Source organism: Bos mutus, chromosome 22, assembly GCF_027580195.1.
Source record: "Bos mutus isolate GX-2022 chromosome 22, NWIPB_WYAK_1.1, whole genome shotgun sequence".
In the NCBI taxonomy this organism is placed as follows: domain Eukaryota; kingdom Metazoa; phylum Chordata; class Mammalia; order Artiodactyla; family Bovidae; genus Bos; species Bos mutus.
In genome coordinates this window covers 24,353,602-24,373,010 of record NC_091638.1, presented here as the reverse complement: position 1 = coordinate 24,373,010, position 19,409 = coordinate 24,353,602, and the positions used below count along the sequence as shown (strand labels likewise).

The window sequence follows — 19,409 nt, the reverse complement described above, 5'->3', positions numbered from 1 at the left end:
GAATTCTCTAGGGCCAGAATACTATAGTGGGTAGTTTTTCCCTTCTCCGGAGGAACTTCCCAACCCAGGGATCCAACCCAGGTCTCCCGCATTGCAGATGGATTCTTTACCAGCTGAGCCACAAGGGAAGCCCAAGAATACTGGCGTGGGTAGCCTATCCCTTCTTCAGGGAATCTTCCTAACCCAGGAATAGAACCGGGGTCTCCTGCATTGCAGGCAGATTCTTTACCAACTGAGCTATCTGCTGCTGCTAAGCAGGAAACCCAAAGGCTGTTCTTTTTCTTTTTCCATTTTGCATACAAAGAAGGCATAAAGTAAGTGAATTATTTAAGATCACACAAATATATAAACGGCTGAGTTTACAAAACCGGTCAGTCCAGTTCTATAAGTATGTGCTCTTAATCCCTGCTTTATACTTTATACTTAATCCTTGCCTTCTGTTATTATCTTTGTATTTAACTATGTGTAGGCATGTGCATCCATGTAATGTGGATAATGTGTTTATTGTTTGGGGGCTACTGTGATGCCATGACTCAGAAAACAAAACAGAAACCTATTCTGATGACTTGTGAACTTTTCTGACTTACAATACTAATCTTTGTATCCCTAAAAATTTTACTGGTCATTGCAATTAGGTTCAATAAGGTAAATAAATTGGATTATAAGATAATGATGGATTAGGAATGATTGTTAAATCTCTTTAAACTCTAACTTAATGTCAAGAGAACAGCTAACACTAAAGTCAACTAATACTAAAATGGTGTTGTCTGTTTGCTTGGTTATCTAAGGACAACTGCCCTGATATTCACCGTCTTTTGTTCATTTTTAATATAATTCAGCATTGAAAGCACAAGATATAAAGGGATGAAAAGATGATGCCCCACTGTACTTACTCAAGTAAATTATTATGCCTTGACCTTTTGACCAAATCAAATTCATCTTCTCTCTCCCTGCAACTCTGCCCTTTTTAATAAGGCAGCACAGATTTAATGGATTGGGAGTCTGAGTAAGTAATAAGAACACAGAGAAGAGTGGCCAACATGATTAAGATTTTATTTGTGGTGTAATTCCATTATAATTAACATTATGTAACTGGAGAAATATGGTGTTTGCACCTCTTTCCAGCAGATGTTTTTAAGTCAGTGGCAGAAAGGCGATTAAATAGTAAATGAAGACCTACTTATTGAAATTGTTTTTGCATCTTGTACTGTTGGATTCATTTGTTTGTTTCACAAACCACAGTTAATTTAGTAAGGAAAATAAGCAGTATGTTTAACAAGCACTGTAAATAAATTTGTTAGCAATCGTTTGAAGTACCATAGTTGAACTTTCTATGTTAGAAAATACTACTAAAAGAGCTATAAAGTGGGAAGTGATTAAATAGTGAAAAGTTTCTTTTTTCCCCCCAAAAAGTGTTAAACAGAATTTAAAGTTAAGTAAATTAAAACACCATGGTTTTGTATATAGAGAAAAGCATTTTCAATTTGTTACAAGTGATTATTTTTACAAAAACATTTTGGCCAGTTAAATACATAATCAATTTATCTGAGTTTGGATCTGAGTCTTCTGGCCAAGGGGTTGGCAATCTATGGCCAGGTGGCCAAGTCCGGATATCCACTTCTTTATAAGTCTTCCACTTACTAAGCAAGTTTTTTGTTGTTGTTTTAATTTGTAGATGATTGGAAAAATACAAAAGAATAGTAATTCATGATATGAAAATCATGACATTCAAATGTTAGTGTCCATAAATAAGGTTTAATGGCACACAACCCCACTCATCTGTGTTTGTATCATTTATACTGATTTTATGTTACATCAGCAGAATTGAATAGTTCTGATACAGATTTTATGGTCTGCAAAGCTGAAAATATTTATCCTCTAGATCTTTATGACAAAGTTAGCAGACCCCTGCTCTAGCCAATAGTAGTAATAAGACTGTGATTTCTAATAGGACTGCAGTTTAGATACAAATGTCTCCATTTTACAGCTCAAGATACTGAGGCTCTGATTATTAAGTCATTTTACTTGGTTAGAATTGGGTTTTGAGGGCAGTCTTGAACTATAACAACTTGAAATATATATGAAAACATATATGAATGCTTAGAATTCAGATCTATTTAAAAACAACATTTTAAGTCTTTTGAAAATGGGGTTATGTCTTCTGTTATCAGTTAATAGTTATTGGATAGTATTTGGTTGATTTAAAAGCAGTCATTCCAGGGGCTTCCCTGGTGGCTCAGTAGTAAAGAATCAGCCTGCCAATGGCAGAAGACATGGGTTCCATCCTTGATCCAGGATGGTCCCACGTGACCTGGGACAACTAAGCCTGTGTGCCACAAGTATTGAGCATGTGCTCTAGAGCCCAGAAACCACAACTGCTGAAGCCCAAATGCCCTAGAGCATGTGCTCGACAACTGCAGAAGCCACTGTGACTGGAGAGTACCTCTCAGTTGCTGCAACTGGAGAAAGCCCACACACAGAAACAAAGACCCAGCACAGCCAAAACGAAAGAAAGACACATTTGGAAAAAAGTAGTCATTCCAATGTGTGGGACATTTGAGATATGATATTGTATCTGTCTACGAAAGGGAGGCTCATAATCTGTTTTCATAGTAGATGGCAGAATCACTTTTCTGTGTCAGTGTGGATCCTACTCTGTATAAAAATGATTACAAGTTGGTACAACTTTTATTTTGAGAACTCTAATACAGTAGTCTTGGGAAATTGCCCATAGGGCCTTTCTCTGGAAATCTTATTGCTCGCTGGTTTAGTACAGAAAAATGGGAAAGATGATGGCTGTTCATGGCAGGAGTTTACATAGCTAAGTTTATGGAAGGAGGCAAGAATTTACTTGTTTCCCATCATTGACGTCTTACCTCCCTTCCTGAACTAGAGGATCATGATAAGTGATTATTGCATTAGGATGTGGTGATGATCAGTTTTGTGTGTTATTAAAAAATGTCTTAAGAGGAAATCTATTTAACAAAGTATTTAGGGTAACTTTAAGCATGAAAGAAGAGGGAACCATTGTTTCCTCAAGAGTTTGCTGAATTTCAGTTTTGAAAGACCAAGTGAAACATGGTGAACTGTATTTTAATGTGCAAAATTCCTTCGGCTTATTGAAAGGATCTTCTGAGGGTTAAGGTTGTCCTTACATGGTGCTAAATCAGGATAATAGCCTGAGATTTACTATTTCATACTATTTAGTTAGTTACCAGGATTCTTTAAAAAGCCATTCTTATAGACTTTCTTAAATATAGCTGATGGATGATAATCTAAATAATGCCTTGAAGGCAGATCCTGTGTCTTATAGTACCTTCAGTATTGAGAGCAGTAAGTACCTAATAGTAAATATTATTTTAAATAACATTTTACTGAATGTTATGTGCCAGAAAATATGCTATTTTTTTTTACAACTAATATCTAATTTAATTGCCTAAAAATCTTCTGGCCTTAATAGTTTATTCCAACATTACAGGGTTTACAGGGCTGAATAGAACACTTGAGCAGAAACTGGCAACCCACTCCAGTATTCTTGCCTGGAGAATTTCATGAACAGAGGAGCCTGGTGGGCTACAGTCCATGGGGTCAGAGAGTCGGACACAACTGAGGGACTAACACCCCCACATACACATAGAACACTTGAAGTGGCTAAAATTAACATTCAGGTATCTCTGATTCCAAAGCCTGATTGTTTTCATGCTATGGTAGTAGGGCATGCTCCAAATGTTTGAGTGAATTCATGGGTGTATGAAAGAGTCAGTTGTTAACAGGAATACGTAATCATGGAACTTGAATCTGTTTTTAATCTATAGTTTCTTTACTCATAATTCTAATACTGTTATCATCATTATAAGCTTTATCAGAGATCCATACCCCATTCGCTTGCTTTGAAAAAGAAACATTATAGAATAGAAAAGTCCATGGATGCTTGAGGCTGGTGCACTGGGACCACCCAGAGGGATGGTATTGGGAGGGAGGAGGGAGGAGGGTTCAGGATGGAGAACACATGTATACATGTGGCAGATTCATTTTGATATATGGCAAAAACCAATACAATACTGTAAAGTTAAATAAAATAAAATTAAAAGAAAAGAAAAGTCCAAGTTATGACTTAGGAATGAACAAATCAGTTGCCCCCCGTTGTAAACAGCAGTGTGACTGGCAGCAGAGATGCAGTATTTCTGCTGCAGTTTAGATGGATTGCAAAGGGTTAGTTGTTCAGTATGCCATTTGTTGAGATAAAACTAAATGACTTAAATGACTTTCACAGCAGTCTGGCTGATGGCTAGAAAGGCAGACATGTTGTACCTGAGACAGGGACTCAAGAGCATTTCAGTGATTTACCCAGGTAACCTAGCTGGAAACGCAAGCTTTCTGACTGCAGCGCTGTGTTGGGTAGAACCTTGTTTTGAGGAGGAAAAGCTGGACCCATATCATGGGAGTAACCAGTTTTCCCAAGCCCAGTGAAGATGCAGTTGTACAGATATATGGGTTCTTCCCTTTTAGAGACAGACTTAGCTACTGGAAACATCAAAGCATAAGTGCACAAAAAGGAACACGTGGCATATACATGTGTCGTAGATAATGATGTTTTACTTCTGTCCTGTCCAATGGAAATACACTATGAGCCAAAAATATAATTTTGATTTTTCTAGAAGTCACAATAAAAAGTACAATGAAACAGGTGAAATTTTATACGTATGTTGTTTTCAAAATATATCCACATAAAACAATTTTGAGTAAGATACATTACACTCATTTTTTTTGCACCATCTCTTCATTTCTTACTAGCTACCTTACAAGCCCTCAGTAGTCATATATGGCTAGTGATCAAACAGTGAGATGACGAGCCAGCTAGGTTAAAAATATGAAAAGGCATTTAAACTTAAACATAAAAGAGATTATACGAATGAAAAAATAGAGGGGATGCACTGGATAGCACAACTCTAAATATTGGTACCATACTGGAGAGCACAACCCAACTTCCCTGCTTAAGTATGGAAAAGCTCTTGAGAGAAAAGGAAGGGAAGGGGTTTTCCTAATTCATTCTTCTGCATCCCCTCTATTTTTTCATTCATATGATCTCTTTTATGTTTAAGTTTAAATGCCTTTTCATATTTTTAACCTAGCTGGGTTGTCATCTCACTATTTGATATTCAATCATCTGATAAAGAGTTCCTATTCTCAAGAGTTGTCTGAGGAAGCAGTATATCTGTGCAAGGAAATACATAAACATGACTCCAGTGATTGGAACAAAATTAGAAGATTCCTGAGGAAAAGTTGCTGTTCTAATTCAACAAATCCACCTCAGCAATAGCTCAGGCTCATAAGAAGCAAATTGGTTATTTTGGATTAATGTCAAATGAATATACTTTTATTCACATTTTTTCTCTTTGTCATTCAGCTAAAATGAGTGATTGATAATGGTTAGAATGTCGTTTAGCTACAGAAAAGAAAAACCCAGAAAATATTTAAACTACTCTTCAACTCAATTACATTCTAATAAGATAATGATAATTTTGATCCAGATTATGATCTTTTAGACATTTATTATTTCAGTGTGAAACAGTCCTGTGAAATTAACATATATGATTATACATAAACTATATTTTTCTCTTGGAGAAGGCAATGGCACCCCACTCCAGTACTCTTGCCTGGAAAAATCCCATGGACAGAGGAGCCTGGTAAGGCTGCAGTCCATGGGGTCGCTAAGAGTCAGACACGACTGAGCGACTTCACTCTCACTTTTCACTTTCATGCATTGGAGAAGGAAACGGCAACCCATTCCAGTGTTCTTGCCTGGAGAATCCCAGGGACAGGGGAGCCTGGTGGGCTACCATCTCTGGGGTTGCACAGAGTCGAACACGACTGAAGTGACTTAGCAGCATACTTTTCTGTAAAGAAATTTAGCCAATTGGCAGGTTATTGTTGTTGTTCAGTTGCTCAGTTGTGTCTGACTCTCTGCGACCCCATGGACTGCAGCATGCCAGGCTTCCCTGTCCTTCACTATTTCCCAGGGCTTGCTCAAACTCATGTCTGTTGAGTCAATGATGCCATTCAACCATCTCATTCTCTGTCACCCCCTTCTCCTTGTTCCCTCAATCTTTCCTAGCATCAGGGTTTTTTTCCAGTGAATCAGCTCTTCACATCAAGTGGCCAAAGTATTGGAGCTTCTGCTTCAACATCAGTCCTTCCAATTAATATTCAGAATTGATTCCCTTTAGGATTGACTGGTTTGATCTCCTTGCTGTCCAAGGGACTCTCAAGAGTCTTCTCCAGCACCTCAATTCAAAAGCATCATTTCTTGGATCAAAGGGACTCAGCCTTCTTTATGGTCCAACTCACACATCCATACATAACTACTGGAAAAATCATAGCTTTGACTTGACAGACCTTTGTCAGCAAGGTGATATATCTGCTTTTTAATATGCTGTCTAGGTTTGTCATAGCTTTTCTTCCAAGGAACAAGCATCTTTTAATTTCATGGCTGCAGTGGTCATCTGCAGTGATTTTGGAGCCCAAGAAAATGAAGTCTCCCAGTTTCCCCCATCTGTTTTCCATGAAGTGATGGGATGGGATGGGATGCCATAATCTTCATTTTTTGAAAGTTGAGTTTTAAGCCAGCTTTTCCACTCTCCTCTTTCACCTCCATCAAGAGGTTCTTTAGTTACTCTTTGCTTTCTGCCATTGCTGCTACTGCTGCTAGGGTGGTGCCATCTGCATATCTGAGGTTATTGCTATTTCTCCCTGCATTCTTGATTCCAGCTTGAGCTTTATTCAGTCTGCATTTCACATGATATACTTTTTGTAGAAGTTAAATAAGCCAGGTGACAATATACAGCCTTGATGTATTCCTTTCCAATTTTGAACCAGTTTGTTGTTCCATGTCCAGTTCTAACTGTTGCTTCTTGATCTGCATACAGGTTTCTCAGGAGACAGGTAATGTGGTCTGGTATTGCCATCTCTTTAAGAATTTTCCAGTTTGTTGTGATCTACACAAAGGCTGTAGTGTAGTCAATGAAGGAGAAGTAAATGTTTTACCAGAAAGAATTTAAATACCATGTTCTAGATACAGGTATGTGTAGTACACACATATGCTTATTTTTACCATAATGAATATGAGGTTATATGCTCTACTTATATATATATATGTAAGTAGAGCATATATATATAATATATGCTCTACTTCTCTGAAATTCTGTAGTATTAAAAAAAAAAGATTTGTATCATTGTCTAATAATAATTACATGCTAAAATTTATCAGTGCTTACCACCAACACCAGGGCTTTCCAGGTGGCTCAGTGGTACAGAATTTGCTTGCCAATGCAGGAGCCATAGGAGACGTGGGTTTTATCCCTGGGTGGAAAGATCCCCTGGAGAAGGAAATGGCAACCCATTCCAGGGTTCTTGTCTGGGAAATCCTATGGACAGAGGACTCTGGCCAGCTACATACAGTCTGTGAGGTCTCAAAGAGTCAGACATGACTGAGTGACTACATGCATCTGCAAACCACTAACACCAGTAAAAGGCCAATTTTGTTCTTTAAAACAACCCTATTAGGTAGCTATTACAACCGGTAAGAAGTGCTCCAATGACTGTATTTTCCTAGACTTTTATATTTCTAGAGGAGGCATTCCCGAGTCCCCCCAAAAAAGTCTTTTTGCTTTTAATAGATACTGGTAAATAATCCTCCAGAGAGTATGTACCAAAGGATACACCCACTGAAAATGTATGTGAATAACTGTTACAGTACACTTAACAACATAGTGTAAATCTTTTCATCTTTATCAATTCAATAATGTAAAACATTAAGTGTGAAAGTATTTATTTTCATTTGTGTGGTCTGTTATAGTTGAGACCACACCCTTTACACCCTTTGCATATCATCCTCCCCTCCATATCTGAAAACAGCCCTGCCAAGGGATTAACAAGACCTAAATGAGACAACTTTGGGGGTAGAAAGTCATAAAAAATATCGAATTGGGGAAGAGATTCAGGAGCTTTTTGACCTTGGCAAATAGATTCTGCTTTTATGAAGTGCCCTAATCGCTTTCCTGAGGTGGTTTGAGCCTTTCAAATATAAATCTGTTTGCATACTAAAAAATTGGTTAATGGGGCACCAGTTAGGAGCATTTAAACCATCGAAGCATGGCTGATAACTCTGGCTACTATCATTATATTTCTAAACTAAATGGGGGTCAGACTGAACTGTTTGGAGATATGACAGTTATTAAACATATACCCACAGAAACCCCAAAGGAATGCTAAGAATTGATGGGCTTTTATTTTTACATACCAGATTCTTAACTGATCCAGGACTGAAATGCGCTATAGACTCTTCACTCAATAAAATCATAAGAATATCGAGTGTTTCATTGTCAGTAGACAGCATTCTCCACTAGAAACATACTTCATACCTTCACCTTGTGGCCTCTACATAACCTTTTAAGTGGTCGATTAAAAAGCTTTTGCCTCCTTTTTTTTTCCCTTTCAGTCTTGTGATATATTCTGCATTCTCTCTCATGACTATGTGTACCATCATATAGACAGCCTTCCTGAACGAAGCAGATACAATTCAGTATGTAGTACTTGACTTTGAATAATTCCTCTTTAGCATTATCTGCACTGATTGAGGACAGGTGTGGATGGTGTGGGACATGAAATATGTTGAGAATCTTCAGACCATTTTCTGGGTGTTTGTTTGAGTGTTCTCTCCAATAAACCTTGTAACAAAGCAGTATGATAGAATCATCCTGGATATGATTGTTATTATCTCTTGCAGAGACTTGAAGCTCATCTAGCTCACCCTTCTAATTTTGCATATGAAGAAGCTCATTAGAGAAATGACTTTCAAGATATTTAATGGAAAAGTCCATCCAAACTCCTTGGTTTGAGGCCAGTGAGTTCTCCTTTCTCAAAAGTATTCATGCTATTTTTTATAAAAAGTGAAAACACAGCAAAAGGTGGAAGAAAAGCAAACAAGAGCAGTTCCTGGAAAATTGACCTGATATTATTAGCATTGGCAGTATTTCCACCCATTCCTGTAATTCCATATGACTTCTTCCCCATTTAGGCATCTAGTAGGTTTTCCTATTTTCAGATAAGAATTTGCCAGGTAGCTTTAGATTCTGAAATGACAACCTACATTTTGGCAACAGAATCGATAATATTTATTAAGAGGTCTTCATTGCATCTAGCTGAGACTAACAAACTTCATCAGCTTGTGGAGTTTCTCTGCTTACCTCATTTATATAGAGAACTACTTATAGAAGTGACTTCTGTCCAGATGCTGGACCAAGAAAGCTTTGGCAGGAAATTCTGCTGATAATGTCTGATAGGAAAATTCATTAAACATCCCCTTACAGAGCTAACAATACTGGGTAAAGCTCCTACAGTAAGGAAGACAGACTGTTCTTTAGCTTGAGGCAAATGCATTGTTGATTGCCTTTGCCATAAAGGAATTATATTTTAATCTTCTTCAGTTACTCTAAGTGAAGTTTGATCATTTTATCAGTGTGACCTTCAAAAAGACCATACTGCTTTTGTCTTTTTTTTTTTCCCTCTCTTCTATTTTCTTGCTTACTTAGCATCCCTCTCTCCACCAAAGAAGCATTCCATTGCATTTCATTATTACCTCCATCACAAGATTCAAGTTTATGCTAAGTGGAAACCAGATACTTGTCTTTCTTGTTGCTTGAAACTTTGATAAAGCTTGTTCACTTGCTTTGAGTAGTATTGCTCTGAATTTATTTTTCAATGGGAAAAGGCCATAGGTATTTGGGGAAATTAAGTTCTCATTTATTTTGGCTAATGTGTGGCCTTGATAAGATCTCTTGTCTTAGCGCTCCTCTGTCCTATTTCTCTTCTGAATAGAGCTTGAATCAAATGATTATTTTGAATTGCGTGTGATTTAATGATGTGCTAACATTATCCATTTATATGTTTATCCAGGTGTGAAGAGATGTATATAGCAGGATAATATGAAAGCTATTTCAATTAAGCAGATTATTAATAGGAAAGCTAACTTTGATGCAGTCCCAGAGAATCCCAGATACCTATTTAGGAAGGGAATATCTTAGGCTGTGTTTCAACATGCTATAGTAAACATTTTTTAAGTTTGTCAGAATTTCTATTTATTTATTTCTGACTGCCCTGGGTCTTCATTGTTTTACATGGACTGTCTCCCGTTGCTGCAGGCTGAGGCTACCCTTCATTCTGGTGTGTGGGGATTGTCGTTGCAGTGGCTTCTCTCATTGCAGAGCGCAGGCTCCAGAGCGTGCAGACTCAGTATTTATGGGGCACGGGTTTAGTTGCTCTGCAGCATGTGGAATCTTCTCGGACCATGGATTGAACTCGTGTTCTTATCCACTGTGTCACGAGGGAAATCCAAAGTTTGTCAAAATTTTGAGGAAATTAAACTCTCCCATATTGTTTTATTTTTCTAACTTAAAAAAGCCATAGCATTGTTTATCTATATGTTTGTGGCAGGAAGGGGGACCCCTTCCAGGGCTCAGAACTGGACTCTTGTCTAACACTCGGAAATGAATTGTCTGAGGAGACACATGTGCTGACAAAGCAAGAGATTTTATTGGGAAAGGGTGCCCGGGTGGAGAGCAGTAGGGTAAGGGAACCCAGGAGAGCAGCTCTGCCATGTGGCTGGCAATCTCAGGTTTTATGATGATGGAATCAGTTTCCAGGTTGTCTTTAGCCAGTCATTCTGACTGAGTCCTTCCTGGTGGTGCACACCTTGTTCAGCCAAGATGGTTGCCAGCGAGAAGGATTCTGGGAGGTGGTCGGGCATGTGGTGTCTCCTTTTAACCTTTCCCAAACTCTTCCGGTTGGTGGTGGCTTATTAGTTCTGTGTTCCTTACCAGGACCTCCTGTCTTAAAATAAGCCATGCAAATAGTTACTATGGTGCCTGGCCAGGGTGGGCGGTTACAATTAGTGTACTTCCCATAACATTTTGAATCTTTGTATAATGAATCTTCCCAATGCAAATTGCAAAGTCCTTTCAACTGTCTCTATATGATAAGCATGTGATACATCAATGGTGACTATGCTGATTGGAGAAATAGTTTTCAGTAAAATGTTCTCGTGTGATTTTAAATTTTAATGATTGAGAAGTCACAGGAGCACCTAATATTGTACATGTTCTTGGGACAATTCAGTCATTAACTGTTGCATACAACCACTCAGCATTTGGGTTTTAAAGTGGCCACTGTGAAGGAGGCATTGCAGCCTGTGCTGGAATATAAACATTCAGTGCTGTTCCTATTTCATCTACTTTAACTAAACTGCATACAGTTTAGTTAAAGTAGATGTGTCAGGAAACCAATATAAAAATTTGTGCTGTCAACACTAGAAGTAGGCCATTTCATGGGAAAAGAGGTTGGTACCGGGAGTCATGTACTTGTTTTCAGGCAAGTTGAGTTTGAGATTCCTTTAGGGTATCCAAATAGAGATTTCACATAGTCAGTTGGCTAAGTAGATCTAGAGCTCAGAAAAGGAAGCATGAAGATACAATTTAGAACTGAAAGAAATGTAAGTTTGTTTCAAGTCTAAACTATTATCAGTACCACCTGGAGTTGAAGTTTAGAAAGGCGTAGTATATGATTTTTGAGGATGAAAAAAGTAAGGATTGTAAGTCTTAGACAGCCTTCATACTATTTTTTTTATACTATTTTAAATTGTTATAATTGTTGCACAGATTGTAGTTAGGTTTGAATTTTTGTACAATGTATTCTGATCAAAAAATTTGGCAGTGATTTTTAAAGAAAGGGATAAGAGGATTGTTTCTTATAATAACATATATTATAAGAAATGAATATAGTTGCTCTTAACCATCTTATAGTTTATTATTTAATTTCAAATGGGACAGTTTTGACTTTAATATGAAAATCAAATGCTTAATTTTACTTATTTAAACATATTGCAGTATCAGTATCTTTGGTATCAGTGTCTGTTTTTTTCATATATTTAGATATAGATCATCCTATTGGCCTTTTTTTAAGGATTCACTGTAACAGTATCCTTGCTCATCAGGATAACCTACTGTACAGTTTAAGGAGTATCTTGGTAAAATCAGGTTCTCTGTAATTGACTGAGAAAGTTTTTCTATCATAACATGTCACTGAGACTTCCTTCTAGCACCATGATACCTCTGGAATGCAACTGATGATTTTTTTTTTAAGTCTAGATTTACACTTTATTCTAAAACCTATTTCTTTATTTGTAGGTGATGTGCAGTTGAACTTGAGATGAATAACATATTTGGGGGTATGTACCATTTTATTTATTTATTTTTTTTTTTTTTTATTTTATTTTTAAACTTTACATAATTGTATTAGTTTTGCCAAATATCAAAATGAATCCGCCACAGGTATACATGTGTTCCCCATCCTGTTTGTAATATACAAATATATTTTTCTGTGGAGAAATTGTACAATATTTTTGATGTTGATCTTAACTAGGACTCCTAAAAGGAGTTATGGAATTAACTTATAATTTATATAAGTAGAATATACAGAAAGCAATAGCAGTGTATTTGACATCATAAGACATTTATGGTTATTTTCAATGTAATATTTGGTCCTCAAAATTAATTTGCAAATAGCATTTATTATTAAATCTCATTTATCAGTGCATTTAAAAGCTGCACAGTTTTTTAAAGTAGGAAAGTTAACTACTTGAAATTCATTATCTGAATAACTAAATGTAATGTGCAATGCATTTGTTTGTCTTCCTTCACATATTTATTCAGCTGTACATCTTTGCTTTTTATGACATTTATTTATTTCCTACGTTAGGTTCTATTACCAAAATGTGCATTTTAGAACACACCTTTGCCCTACAAGCATTATTTTATGTTTTTTGTATTTAGTGATCAGATGTCTCTGTTCTTAATAGCAGATATCTTAAATCATCTTTTTGATTATTTTTTAAACCTAACCATGTTTATAATTTGAACAAAGTTCTCTGTCTTTTTTCCTTCTCGTTTAGTGCATACATCGAATACTAGAGAATTATCAGTTTGTTTATTTTAGTAATTTTACTTTGGTAGTTCCATGATAATAACGTGATTTGTATTTGGTTACCCAACTGCAGATAATCCTGTGGCATTAGGAAGTTTAATTTATGGGAAAGATCTTAGACTTAAAAAGGATTACTGACCATTTAGGAGTGATTAATTAATCAGTGAAAAATTGAGTCTTAAATGTACTAATGCCTATCTAAGCTCCGCACAGATACATGCTCAGGCACATGTACCACCCAGTCTCATAGCTAAAATGACCAAATCACAACAAAGAGGATGGTGTCCTAACTTGTCAGGTCATCACAAAGCCAGGGGTTCTTGAATCAAGCATTTGGAGACTGTTCTTACTCTCAAAGGCTGTGGGGTTTTGAGCATCTCACTTTACCTCAAGTTTGCTTTCCTCATTTGTATGGTTAGTGGGTCAAATCAAGATTTCTTAGGTTCTTTCTTTCCTGAAATACCTTCATTTCTTACTTCAAAAAGTTAAAGTTTAGAAGTGAATATCTTCATGTTGGTAAAACTGCTATGAATTAAGAGGTGACAGAGTAAGGTAAATCTGTTTAATGGGAAAAGAGTGCAAAAAGGTTCGATTGATTGTCAAGTCACCAATATTCTTGTGTACTTACTGAATTCTGGAGTTTGAGTGGATCTAGAAAGGCAGGCTTCCCTCTGTGCTCTTTGTTCTGCCCGACTTGGAGACACAGGAGTGACTCATTTTGAAAAATCTCTTATTTTGAAAGAATCCCTTATAACCTTGTTAGCTCAAGGTTATCTTTTATCTGATTTCTCTCTTTCTGGATAGGTTGCAGGCTGAAGAGTGTTAAAATATGTTTTCTTAGTGGCTTCCTTTGCTAGATTTGAATAATTCACTTGATTTTTTCAATCTATTTAGATGAAAAAGTGTTATCTAGAGATGCTAATTTTAGTTCCTTTTGTTTGAATTAGAGAAATAAATGTGTTGTATATTTAGTCCAAATAGTAAACCCTTATACCCTTATCTGGCCATTTAAAACAATTCTAAATAATGTTCAGGCACCTTTACTATTGTGAGGTAAGATATTTGCTTGAGATTTGTTTTTCTTTTTTCCTTTCCTTTATCTCTTTTTTTTCTTTTATTTTTGTTTATAAGATGAATGCATAAGGAAAAAGATCCATTTGAGTATTGGGTTTATTCTGTGTTGACTGCTTCTTCTTGCTCCCATTCATATATTATTTTAAGCTTATTTCAAACATTTCAACAGAAGATAGCAAATGATTGCAGTTTGATACCAGAGGGGGTTTTTTATGAGTCAGGCCAAAGGATCTGCTAGATCTCTTATACTGTTTTCCTAAGTTTAAGATTCTACAATTCTATATTTTTAGGTTAAATATAAAAATTACCAATTTGTAGGTGAAAATGGTAAGATGATGTCATTTTATATGGATTCAGTCTACATATTAGTTATTCATTGCTGAGAAAAAAAATAACTCATCTGTGAATATGGTAATAACAAGCAGCAAAGCTTATTAAAACACTAACTTCATTTAGGAAAAACTTAGCATCGTGAGTGCTAGATATTAAAAACTATATTTTAAACATTTGTAAATCAAATGGTAATAAAACCTTCATTGCATGTCTTTCTTTTTGCAGAAATGTTTTTTCTGTGTTTTATGAGACAAATCACAGGCATTACAGTTTGAAATAAATTTCATTGTTTTCTTTGCAATTGCTACAAAGCTGTTGAATATTTGCAGTAAGTTTTAATGACTAATGAAGTGCCTGCTTGATTATATGCCATTAGTAAAGATATCTTTTTATGACAAAGGGCGGTTTTCAGCGTGGCCTTGGCAAAGGCAATATATAAATGCGTTATTTCCCTTCAAAGGAATGCAAATCATAGAAGCAAATTATAAGGGAAATATTTAAAAATAAGCAATTAAAATAATGGATATTCTTTGTGTGTTACTTATTAGAATTATATGAACATATGAATAGAGTAGCTAGATATACTTATTTTCAGAGGCCAACATAATAATAATTAATTAACAAAGCTGTAAGTATTCTAGTGAATTCCAGTTTTATTATCTACATTTTATTGCTAACTGTATTATTGGATAGATAGCTATAATGCTGACATTGAGAATCTTGCATAGTTAACTTTTCAGTTTTTCTAACCATGATTTCATGTTCTTGATGCTCTTGCTGTTTGTCACTTGCTGTTTTACCCAGTGTTTGATCCTGGCTCTCTGCCTTTTATACACTTTCCTTTGTCAAGGATACCCCTTTTTTTCCAGTTCTGTACCTGTCAAAGTTCTACTTGTCTTTTTATGTCTCGCTGAACTTCTGCCTCTTCCGGGAGGCCATCCAGATGCCCTCTAGCCAGAACTTGCTGCTCAAGGTCATTGCTGCCAACTTGTCCTTTCACTGTGGCTCATCTAAATCTCACTGCCTTCTGACCAACACATTCTGTTTGTCGTTCCGCAATTTGATTGTCTACCTCTCTTCCCTTTTTTCAATTGGTACAAAAGTCCCTTTGGTACAATTCATGTGTTTCTTTGTATCTCAGTTGTGTTTAATAAAATTGTTTTGTGAAATTTAAAACTGTCTACTCAACAAGATAGTAGAGTTTCAGACTTGATTTTTTTCCCATGTGGTATGTTTGGAGTGGGTGGGCCAATTATATTTGCTTCCTGCTTTTAAAATGATCTTACTTATCCTCTTGTTTTCTGCTTTATTGGATAAATCACCTCACAATATAGTTTCTTTAACGCAAACACAGTTAAGTAAGAAATACTAGGGAAAAAAGAATGCATCTGCATCCATGGTCTTAGGTAATAGGCAAGAGACTGTGAAAAACTGTATATTGGTTCTGAAAAGAACAGTTATTTAAAAAATTAAATGAGTAATAATTATTTTATCAACTTTATCAATAAATAGTTTATCAATAATTATTTTATCACAGGGAAATCTTCATTAGAAATCACAAGACTATAGATGGTTTCTTTGACCATTTTTGCTCTGTTTCTTAATACTTAATATTAAAAATAGAGTTGCCAGCTACAATGGTCACTGCATTTCATACATTTATTATATGTATTTATGTACTTCATCTTATTGGATCCTCATGTTACACCATGACATGGGTGGGGCAGAAATTATATATTGATTCAGATACAGCAAAGGTTGTTATGAAAACTCAATATTTGTTCAAAGCTGATTCTAAAATATTATTGTTTTTTTATTAACTACTAGTCTGATATTTAATGTCTGTGCTATCTTTGCATAATTCAAAAACAGAGTAAAATTGATAGTCCAAAATGCAATGGCATAATTTATAGCCGTATGCTTTTAGCTCTATTTTTTATAACAGATATAGTAGCAATTCTGATCAGAATTCATGGGCCAGTGTCCCAAGTTTAACTATTTCACAGTTGTCTCTTCCTCTGGACAAAGGAATTAGAAAAGACGTGGGCCAAAACTTGTAAAAAGAACCATAGAAGTATGGATGTGAGGATGAGGAGCTCTCTATCAAGGAAGGTGACTGATGTCCATAAGATTAAAGTAACCTCAGGTACCCAGGCAAGCGGATGAACAGGAGACTGGGAAAGACCTGTAGAGTTGAGTCCCCTAAGTTCCGTCTTCTAAGGTCTTGTGTTCTGCTACTCTTTGTCTAGCTCCTTGAAATGTATCCTTGGGTATTTGGGAGCTACAGAAACCCTTTTGTCATTGACCCTCTTGTTTAGGCTAGTTTGAACTGAGTCTTTGTTACTCAATTTAGAATCCTAACTAATACAGATAAAATTATTGATACAAGTGAACTCTTCTTTCTGTTCCACTTTCCACTTGCCTTTTCTTTCTTCTTTCATTTCTTTCCACTTGTCCTTTTATCCATTTTGCTGACTTTCTTCCTCTCATCCACTTGTTCATTCATCCATCTATGCATGCATCTAATACTTTTCAACTCTTTAGCATGCGTTAAGTGTTACCCCAATTCCTGAGGATAAAACAGTAAGCAACGTACAGCCTTCGTTCTCTTCAGTTTCCTCTTTCTACTTTTAAGATGGTGGTGTTCTGAAAAGGGAGGCAGAACTCAGGCCAAACATAGGGGGAGAGATCATGAAAAGTATATCCTTAAAGCATATGCCTAATATTTTAGATTGGTGGAAAGATTAAATATTTAAATGGTTAATTGCAAGGGGTCATGGAAAAGGGGAGCTTGTGTGCTTAGTCTCTCTGTAGAGTCCAAGTCTTGTGACCCCATAGACTGTAGCCTGCCTGGCTCCTCTGTCCATGGGATTCTCCAGGCAAGCATACTGGAGTGGGTTGCCATTTCTTTCTCCAGGGGATCTTCCCAACCAAGGAACTGAACCCAGGTCTCCTGCATTGAAGGCAGATTCTTTACCATCTGAGCTACGAGGGAAGCTTAGAGGAAGGTTTTTAATCATGGCAGTTTTTCACCAAGTTCCAGGCAGATGACAAATTCAGAATACATAACCATGTATCACTTAAATTTGCAGAGGTAAGAAAATTGTAATTTGAATAGTGGATTGCATCTTTTACTCTATTGTCAATATTAGATACGGGTAGAGAAGGATTTGGATGTTACCCTTTCTTTCTTCTTCAGTAAGCATTAATTATACAGTACATCACAGAATCACTTACTGCCTTGTGTAGGTCGTCTTAATCTCTCAAGGGACCAGCCCCAGAGCAGTCTCTTTTCCTAGAAGCACTAAGCATGTGCAGAAATTCAGTCCAAGTCTACTCACATGAATATTCCCAAGTATGGCAGTAATTTGGAGACAAAAGATGGAAAATTTGATCCCTCTGATCTGTACTATTTGCTATTGGAAAATTCTCAGTGAACTTAGTTTGACAAGAAAGTCATGATCTAGTTTGCTAATCACTTAAATCTTCTAAACATCTATATTTTTTCCATGTCTCAGCAAATGTTGTTTCTCTCTTTGGATGTGTTATACACTTCAATCCACTGTCCTGTTATGCTTGGTAAACTCATTCTTTGAAGGCTTTCCTCTTTGAAGCCATCTCTGACTATCCAAGGCAGATATGTCCTTATTTTGTAAGTGGGTGCATCTTTCCAATGTCAGCGACCTCTGTTTTGATACTGTTATTATATTTTTCTCTCCCAAATGAGATAAGGGCTCTCTTAGAGCAGAGACCTATTGTATTCATCTTTATGTGACTGATTTCCAGATCCATGAATGGGGTGCATTGAGGGCTTAATGTTTTATGAGTAAATAAACAAAATATCTTGGAGGAGACAAAATGGAATGGAGGAGACACAGTGTATAGCTCAATATGGACAAGTAAAAGGTAATGCCTTTCTCAAAAATAAGGTCAAAATAAAGATTCTAAAATTTGTAGATATATTATTCTTAAAACTTAGAATTTCCATGTGGAAAGTACATTGTTAAAATTCTTATTTTATGAAGTAATCATGTTACAGATGTCCCTTATCTGTGTTCAAAAAGACTGTGCAATCAAAATGACCAATATATGCTGGTTGCCTATAGGAAAATATTTGAAACAAAACTGAAAGCCTTGTAATTTTTTGATATTTCATGTTCAATGTGTGAAAAGGTATGGGAATCCAATACAGCACTATGATTAAAAAGTATTCTGACATCATTTAAGTCCAGATATATTATATACATTTTTATCTATCTACCATAGTACATGGGCTTCCCAGGTGACTCTAGTGGTAAAGAACCTGCCTGCCAGTGCAGGAGACATGAGACACAGGTTTGGTCCTTGGGTCGGGAAGATCCCCTGGAGTAGGAAATGGCACCCCACTCCAGTATTCTTGCCTGGGAAATCCCATGACCGAGGAACCTGGCGGGCTGCCATCTGTGAGTTCGCAAAGAGTTGGATGCAAATGAAGTAATTTTGCACTTACCATAATATACACAACATATATAACCATATTAAACTGAGAAGTTCTAGAGCTGAAAATATATTACTGCTTCCAAGACAAGTATTTACATATTTTCAGAATAAAACCCACTCCCCTACTCTTTGATAACCGATATTTCATAGAACTGATTTTGGGAGCCATTCATCTAACAGAAGGTAGACCAATAATAGCTTGATAGAGAAGAAATGAGGCAGGAGTCCTTAATTTATTTGTGGTTTTAAACTGCCATTTTGAGAATCTGAATACTAGGGGAAAAGATATATTGTTGAAATACTCAACACAGCTTGACAGCTACTTCCTAAGTCGCCTTTGCACCAGGTACTTTCTGGCCTGTGAAGATGAATAAGATAGGCAGGTTGGGCGTGTCACAGTTGATAGGTTCCCAGGTGATGGTTCTCATATTTTCAAAAAAATTTAAGAATAGTGCACACTGATTCTGAACATGATTCTCCTGCCATAA

The 19,409-nt window shown here is 36.3% G+C and overlaps 1 protein-coding gene across 3 annotated transcripts in view; it reads left to right on the top strand.

Moving 5' to 3' along the window:
• CNTN4 (contactin 4) overlaps window positions 1–19,409 on the top strand; it is a 1,023,175-nt gene that overhangs the window by 138,067 nt on the left and 865,699 nt on the right. For all 3 annotated transcript variants that reach the window (XM_070359500.1, XM_070359495.1, XM_070359496.1), the window contains exon 2: window positions 12,240–12,280. The gene's annotated coding sequence lies outside the window, so the exon portion shown is untranslated. The remainder of the gene's footprint in view (window positions 1–12,239; window positions 12,281–19,409) is intronic.